Below are 6,000 nucleotides of genomic sequence, written 5' to 3' on the forward strand. Positions count from 1 at the left end.
TTATTCTTTTTCTGTTATTGTTTTTATTCTGTTTGTGTCTGTTTTGCATTGTGTTTCAGTGTCTTTTATTCATCATTATAAAATAAAATAAAAATAATACTGTATGTCAGTGGTGTCCCAGAGCCCCTTAGTACTTGGGGCTAGACAAAGGGGTGATGCATAAATGTCACCTCACTGCATCATTGCATTGCCCCTGTTCCTGTGCAGTACAGTAAACCCCTGCTTCCGGAAAGGCTCCATTTTGGAGCTAAAAGGAGACATGGGAGGGAAGGTACACTTGCTGCTTTTAGCAATGTGCTATGTGCCTTCTACAGAGATCCTGGGGAACACCCAGAGCACCATGGAGGTGGGATGCCTCGTCCCAGTGGACCTCCCCCATGTGCCACTTCCCCTCTGGAGACCCCCCCTGTGGTCTGATGCTCGGGGCCCTCCCTGCCACTCACTTTGTCCACCACTGATACCTGCCACCTTTGCCTCGCAGGTTAGAGGTACTGATGGAGGGGAATGAAAGGAGACAGCAGTGACAAGACAGTGGTGGCCACCCCTGGAAGCAGCAATCTCCTCTACCTCTGTTAGCTCTCCAGCTCGCCTGCCCACCTACTCATCCACTGTCCCTTCTTACTTTTTCTTACTTTCTCCCTTTTCTGTCCTGACTACCCCACTCCCAAAGGGTGGTGCTGCTTCTCCAGGCTTCCTCCTTCTAGCTGGCTCCACTGGTCTGTTTCAAAAGAGAGTGACTGAGCCAGGATAGAAGGGGCAAATAGGCAATTGTGGAAGTGTCTGATGGGTGCAGAGTATCAGGCAAGGCAGCCCACCTTATGTCATCTCTGCATACTGGGGCAGCTCTGCGTGCAGGGTAAGCAAGATAAGAGGCAAGAAGTGGTTTGCACAATCAAAATGCACTATATAAATGCTGAGTATTCTCATGAGTGCAATGAATAGCATGGGGAACAATGGCTCTATCATGTCCCCTTCACCTTCCTTCAAAACTGTCTCTAGCCAAAGGAAAAAAGTGTATAAAAGGTCCTAACTGACAGAACACTTATATGGAAATAGATGTCAATTCTCCCCCCCCCCGCCCGCCCCATGACATTGTGATCAAGAATATTTATAGCCTTATTATTCTGGTTTAGTTGTGTGTGTGGATCAAGGAAAATAGTCCAATAGTTTGAACTCCCCAAGCTAATGCCTTGCTCCCTAAATTCCCTGGAAATACTTGTCACCTCTCATTTCTGGGTATTTTGAAAGAAGAGCCATGCTAATGAATATTTAAGAGTTTTGATTTTCAGGTCGAAACTAGAAACTTTGGCAGGGGAAAAATTCCCCAAAGATACAGTACTTTGATTGTGCAAACAGTAAACCATTTGAACAATGCTGTTTGGCTCCTCTGTTTCCCATGGCAGCAGTCTGTCCATGTTACCCTGGTGCCAGTATGTCAGCAGGGGGGCACAAAGAGGATGAGGAATGGGCAGAAGGAACTGTATATAAAGTTGGACCTCAGTGTCAGTGGAGGGGTCCATTCCTGAACCCCCTGCAGATACCAAAACTTGCAGATAATGGAATTGTGGGTGGGAGGCCATCAGAGAACCTCTGGATACAACCAGAAGCAGCTTCAGGTTGTGTCTGGAAGTATTCTGAGGCCCGTAGAAGCCATTCTGAGGGCTCAGAAAGTCTCTTGGATGTGACCCAAAGGCACTTTCAGTCGTGTCCGGGAGGTCAGGTGAGACCCTACAGCATGGGCCTGGCACCTGCGCCGAGTCAAATCCACAGATGCTGAATCTGTAAATCAAGAAACCCCACCTCTATATAACAAGGTTTCAGGCAGAGGTTCATCCTGGCTTATTGACATTCAAGGTGAGAAGGTTTCTCTTGTTGGTCATGGTCTTTCACTGAGTTTGGGCTCTGCTTTTGCCAATTTTTGACAGTACAGCAAGGCAGAAGTGCAGCAACACTCTTTTGCTGCAGCAACACAGCAACTCTAGAGCAATGCTCTAACTAGCAACGCTAGTTAGATGAGGGCTCAGGCAGGGAGGTTTGCCAAGGGACCCCTGGATCCTGCAGCTAGCCCTGCCAACTGATGAACATTTGAGTAGTTGGGCTGGTTCATATGGAAGAAAGTGGTCTTCAGATATTCTGGACCTAGGCCATTTACACAAGACATTATTAGGAGGGAGGGGGAGGGAGAGGGAGAAAATCAATTTCTTCATGAGTAAACCAAGTAAAGATGTCATCTGAGGAAGAAAAATTATTTTGCTACTTTATGATTCATCACCTGCATAATTTTCTGTTCTTATATTTTGTTTGCTTTATGGGGCCAGCATGGAAGAAACAGAATTGTGCAAAGATATTCATGGGTTTTGGGGGAGAGGGGGTAGTGGGCTCATTTCACTAGGTGACAATGACATTATTGGCTTTTACGTGAACATTTGACAAAAGACATAAACAAAACAGAAAGGAAAAAAATATTTGAAAATGAATTGTTTTGAAAGACCCAACTGGGGCCATGAGTAGGTTTTAACACAATGTGCTGTTTGACTTGATCCTGGCTTTTCGGTTGCTTGATAGATCCAGAGTCAAAGAGGTGCTGTAAAACATCTGAAAGGCAACAAAGGTTAAAAGATTTTCCAGGGTCCTCTCATATTGAGCTGTCATCAATTCTATTCCTTCTAAAATGGCTCCCAGATCCTATTTGAAGAGGCCCAGTGAGAACATGGTTTCTTCTCTAATTAAATTCTCATCTTTTGCCCAAGTGGTTGAAAGGGCAACTGTCCTAAACCTTTGAACTTTATTTGTAATACAAAGCTTCAATTAGATAAAAAACAATAATTAGCAAATCTTTTATCTTTGGGCATAATTAAATCTTTAAGGGAAGACATCTTAATCAATGACTTGTAATGACAAGTTCATAAATTAATTAATCCCACCAATGAGAGTCTGGCAAGGATCGATGGATGTTAAAAGATATTCAGGACGAGGGGACACCACTATCGTAACACTGTAGCTCAATTCAATTTAGTTTAAAGATTCCCTTTCTATAAAGTGTTAGGTAGCTGAAAAGATGATGAGGACTTTAAAGGAGGTTTCGGCTGCAAGTGAGCCATAAATGTTGATCTTGATCCTTTCCCCCAACGGAACTTTGAAAGTGTTTCAGGTTGTGGTCAGATTTTTATGTTTTGGTTTTGTATGAATTGTCACATAAGAACCAGGGTGGAACAATGGAAAGAGCATTGGAACACCAATTCGCCGCCTCCTCCTCCTCCAGCTCCTTGGATTCTAAAAGGTACAGGCTTATGAAGAAGAAGAAGAGAAAGTGTGGAGGAGACACTCTAGCCACCACTCTCATCTCCGCCACAGTTCCTTCCCTTCTTCCTTTTCAGAGACTCTCTTACACCACCACCGTCCTCCTCTCCACACCTCTGCTCTATTCCTTTCTTTTCAGAGATACTGTAGCCCCCATTCTCTTCCACATTTCTCTTTCAAACCACCCCCTCTTCCTTGGGAGAAGTGGGAGAAGCAGTGGCTGGCACATTACCAGGGTCAGGGGGCAGCATTTGATGTGCTGTCTTATGCACTGGGGGCCAGTTCTGCTCCCCCTCTCCACCCCTCCACCCACCCCACCCCCAAATTCCCAAAGTGTGAACTGGAAGTTTTTCAGCAAAACCTTTTGGTCCAGCCTTCTTTGCAACTCCCAAGAAACAGCAACTGAAGATTTCTGAGCAGTGCCGAGATGAATATTTGTGCCATCACCTCCTGCATATGAGGCATGGGTTGCTCACTTTTGCAGTTACTAGCAGTTGTATGTTGATATCTGGACAGGTTCATCCTTGTGTCAGTCCTGCAGGCTGTCCTCTGACAGGGAAATCCTATATCATGTCACACCTCACAAACATCATCTCTGATCTATTGAAGTTTTCAAAACAGACCTAAAAATCTCCAGGCGGTTTCACAACCTGGGTATTTGCAATGGGGTCAGGTTGAATGGTTGCCAACCTTCAGTCTCGAAAGACTATGGTATAAGCCTACAGCACCCGGTATTCCCAGGTGGTCTCCCATCCAAGTACTAACCAGGCCTGACCCTTCTTAGCTTCTGAGATCAGACGAGATCAGGCATGTGCAGGGTAACAGTTGCTGCATTTGGGAAACCTATGATAAGGTTCTAAACTTCATGCCTATTTAGATATATTTTCCTCCAAAATTTGTTGTGAGTCTTTATCCACAGTGGCACCGTTCTTTCCACCCCATTAGAATTTCTTAGAGATGGAGCTTGACAGTTTGGTTTTATGAAACTTCAGGAATCTTTACTTGCTACCTTTTCTGCTGAGTTCTGTTTGCTGACATTTATCTTGGCATCATGTGAACAAAACAGAATGAAAAGTGGCAGTTATTTTTTTAGGGTGTGTCCACACTAACATTCTCAGATAGCAGTGTACTTCAATAGTATTTTCAGCAGTAAAGTACTCCTCTTATGTAAGTTCTGAACTGCCAGTTTAATTTACATTCTATCAGAGTTCCCTGGAGGTCAGTCTTGCAGGTTTTAACCACACCAAATTCAGGAGGGAACAAACCATCAACTCTGGGGCAGAGGCACTTAAGGATGAAGAGAGATGTAGGGCACAATTCTAACCAGGTCTACTCAGAAGTAAGTCCTATTTTGCTCAATGGGGCTTACTCTCAGGAAAGTGTGGTTAGGATTGCAGCCGCAGTATTCTAAAGGTGAAGACAGATGTAACATTCTGCGGGTAAAGACAGATATCCATGATAAGCGTAGTGGAAATGATTTTGACACACATTCTCGGTCATGAAAACAGATACCTCTGGTACAGATGATAAGATCTTCCCCCTTCTGTGCCTTTGTTGTTCCAAGATTCTGACAAAACTTTTTTCCCCTTTCTGATTCAATTCCAGCAGAATGTCTAGTTTTCAAAATATTTGGTCAGATTTTGTGCATGCACCCTTAATTGATTTTGAGGAATGAAAGAATTGACAAAAATAGTCCCCCACACTAGTTAATAACTCCCTGGTTATTAAAAGTTTTAAAAAATAAGTTTTGTGGTTTAAAAATAATTTTGGGTGTCTTTTTTGGAGGGTTCGTTTTTACTTTACCTTTGATATGTATGTGCAAAAAGACCGAAAAGGGAACTGTCATCTCCCCTCATCTTGAATCCTTAAAAGTAACATGCCCCTGCATGATCTGCCCACATCTCCTTGCCTCCTTTGTGTCTACCTTATTCAGTCTTTGCTGATCTGCTTGCCCATGTTCTTCTTTGCCAACTGTTTGGTGGTCTACCACAACTTGATATATGTCCAAAGCAGTAGCATAGCCAAAGTGGGGGCAGTTTGGTAAGTACTGCAGGCTCCACAACACGCTGTGTACATGGCTTCTCCCTCTTACCATTGGAGCCATTTGTGGCAGTGATGGCAATGTAAAGGAGCACCTGCATGTTGATTTTGTTGTGGCACATGCAGTACTTAATGTGCCACCCCCCTCTGGCTACGCTACTGGTCCAAAGAAGCAAAGAGGAAGCTAAAAGCTGCAAAGAAGATCCATTGGAACCATGTCTCCCTTCCTTCTCTCTTAAAAATGCAGTTGGCTATTCAGCTTCCTCGGTCTCACTGTGTCCAGGCCACTGGGACAAGGAAGCGTGCATAATTTAAGGTGGAATGCTCCAGCAACAGGCCTGATTCCGATAAATATCAGGCAGGGAATTATGGCTTTGGCAGGAAAAGCAACAAGGAGCTCAACTTTCACTTCTATGCTTGGAGTTCTGGGAACTCTCGGAGGGGAGTTCTGTGCCTGCAAGTCTTCTTCACTTATTGCTGATTTTGGGTGGGACGGAACCACGGTATGTAGCAATACAATCCACACTGGAGCAGACTGCAGGGGGAGGCAGCTTTCCACAGAAGCATTTACTAACTCTAGTCATTCTTTTTTTGTATATATACATATACATATGGAAACAAAACACTGAAAGAGGCAATGCCTTTCTGTCCAGCTGTTTA

At 44.1% G+C, this 6,000-nt stretch overlaps 1 pseudogene; it reads right to left on the minus strand.

Moving 5' to 3' along the window:
* Window positions 1-4,016: 4,016 nt before the first annotated feature.
* Window positions 4,017-4,136, minus strand: LOC136660764 (5S ribosomal RNA; annotated as a pseudogene).
* Between the last annotated feature and the right edge of the window lie 1,864 nt (window positions 4,137-6,000).

This window comes from Tiliqua scincoides, chromosome 9 (genome assembly GCF_035046505.1).
Source record: "Tiliqua scincoides isolate rTilSci1 chromosome 9, rTilSci1.hap2, whole genome shotgun sequence".
Taxonomy (NCBI): domain Eukaryota; kingdom Metazoa; phylum Chordata; class Lepidosauria; order Squamata; family Scincidae; genus Tiliqua; species Tiliqua scincoides.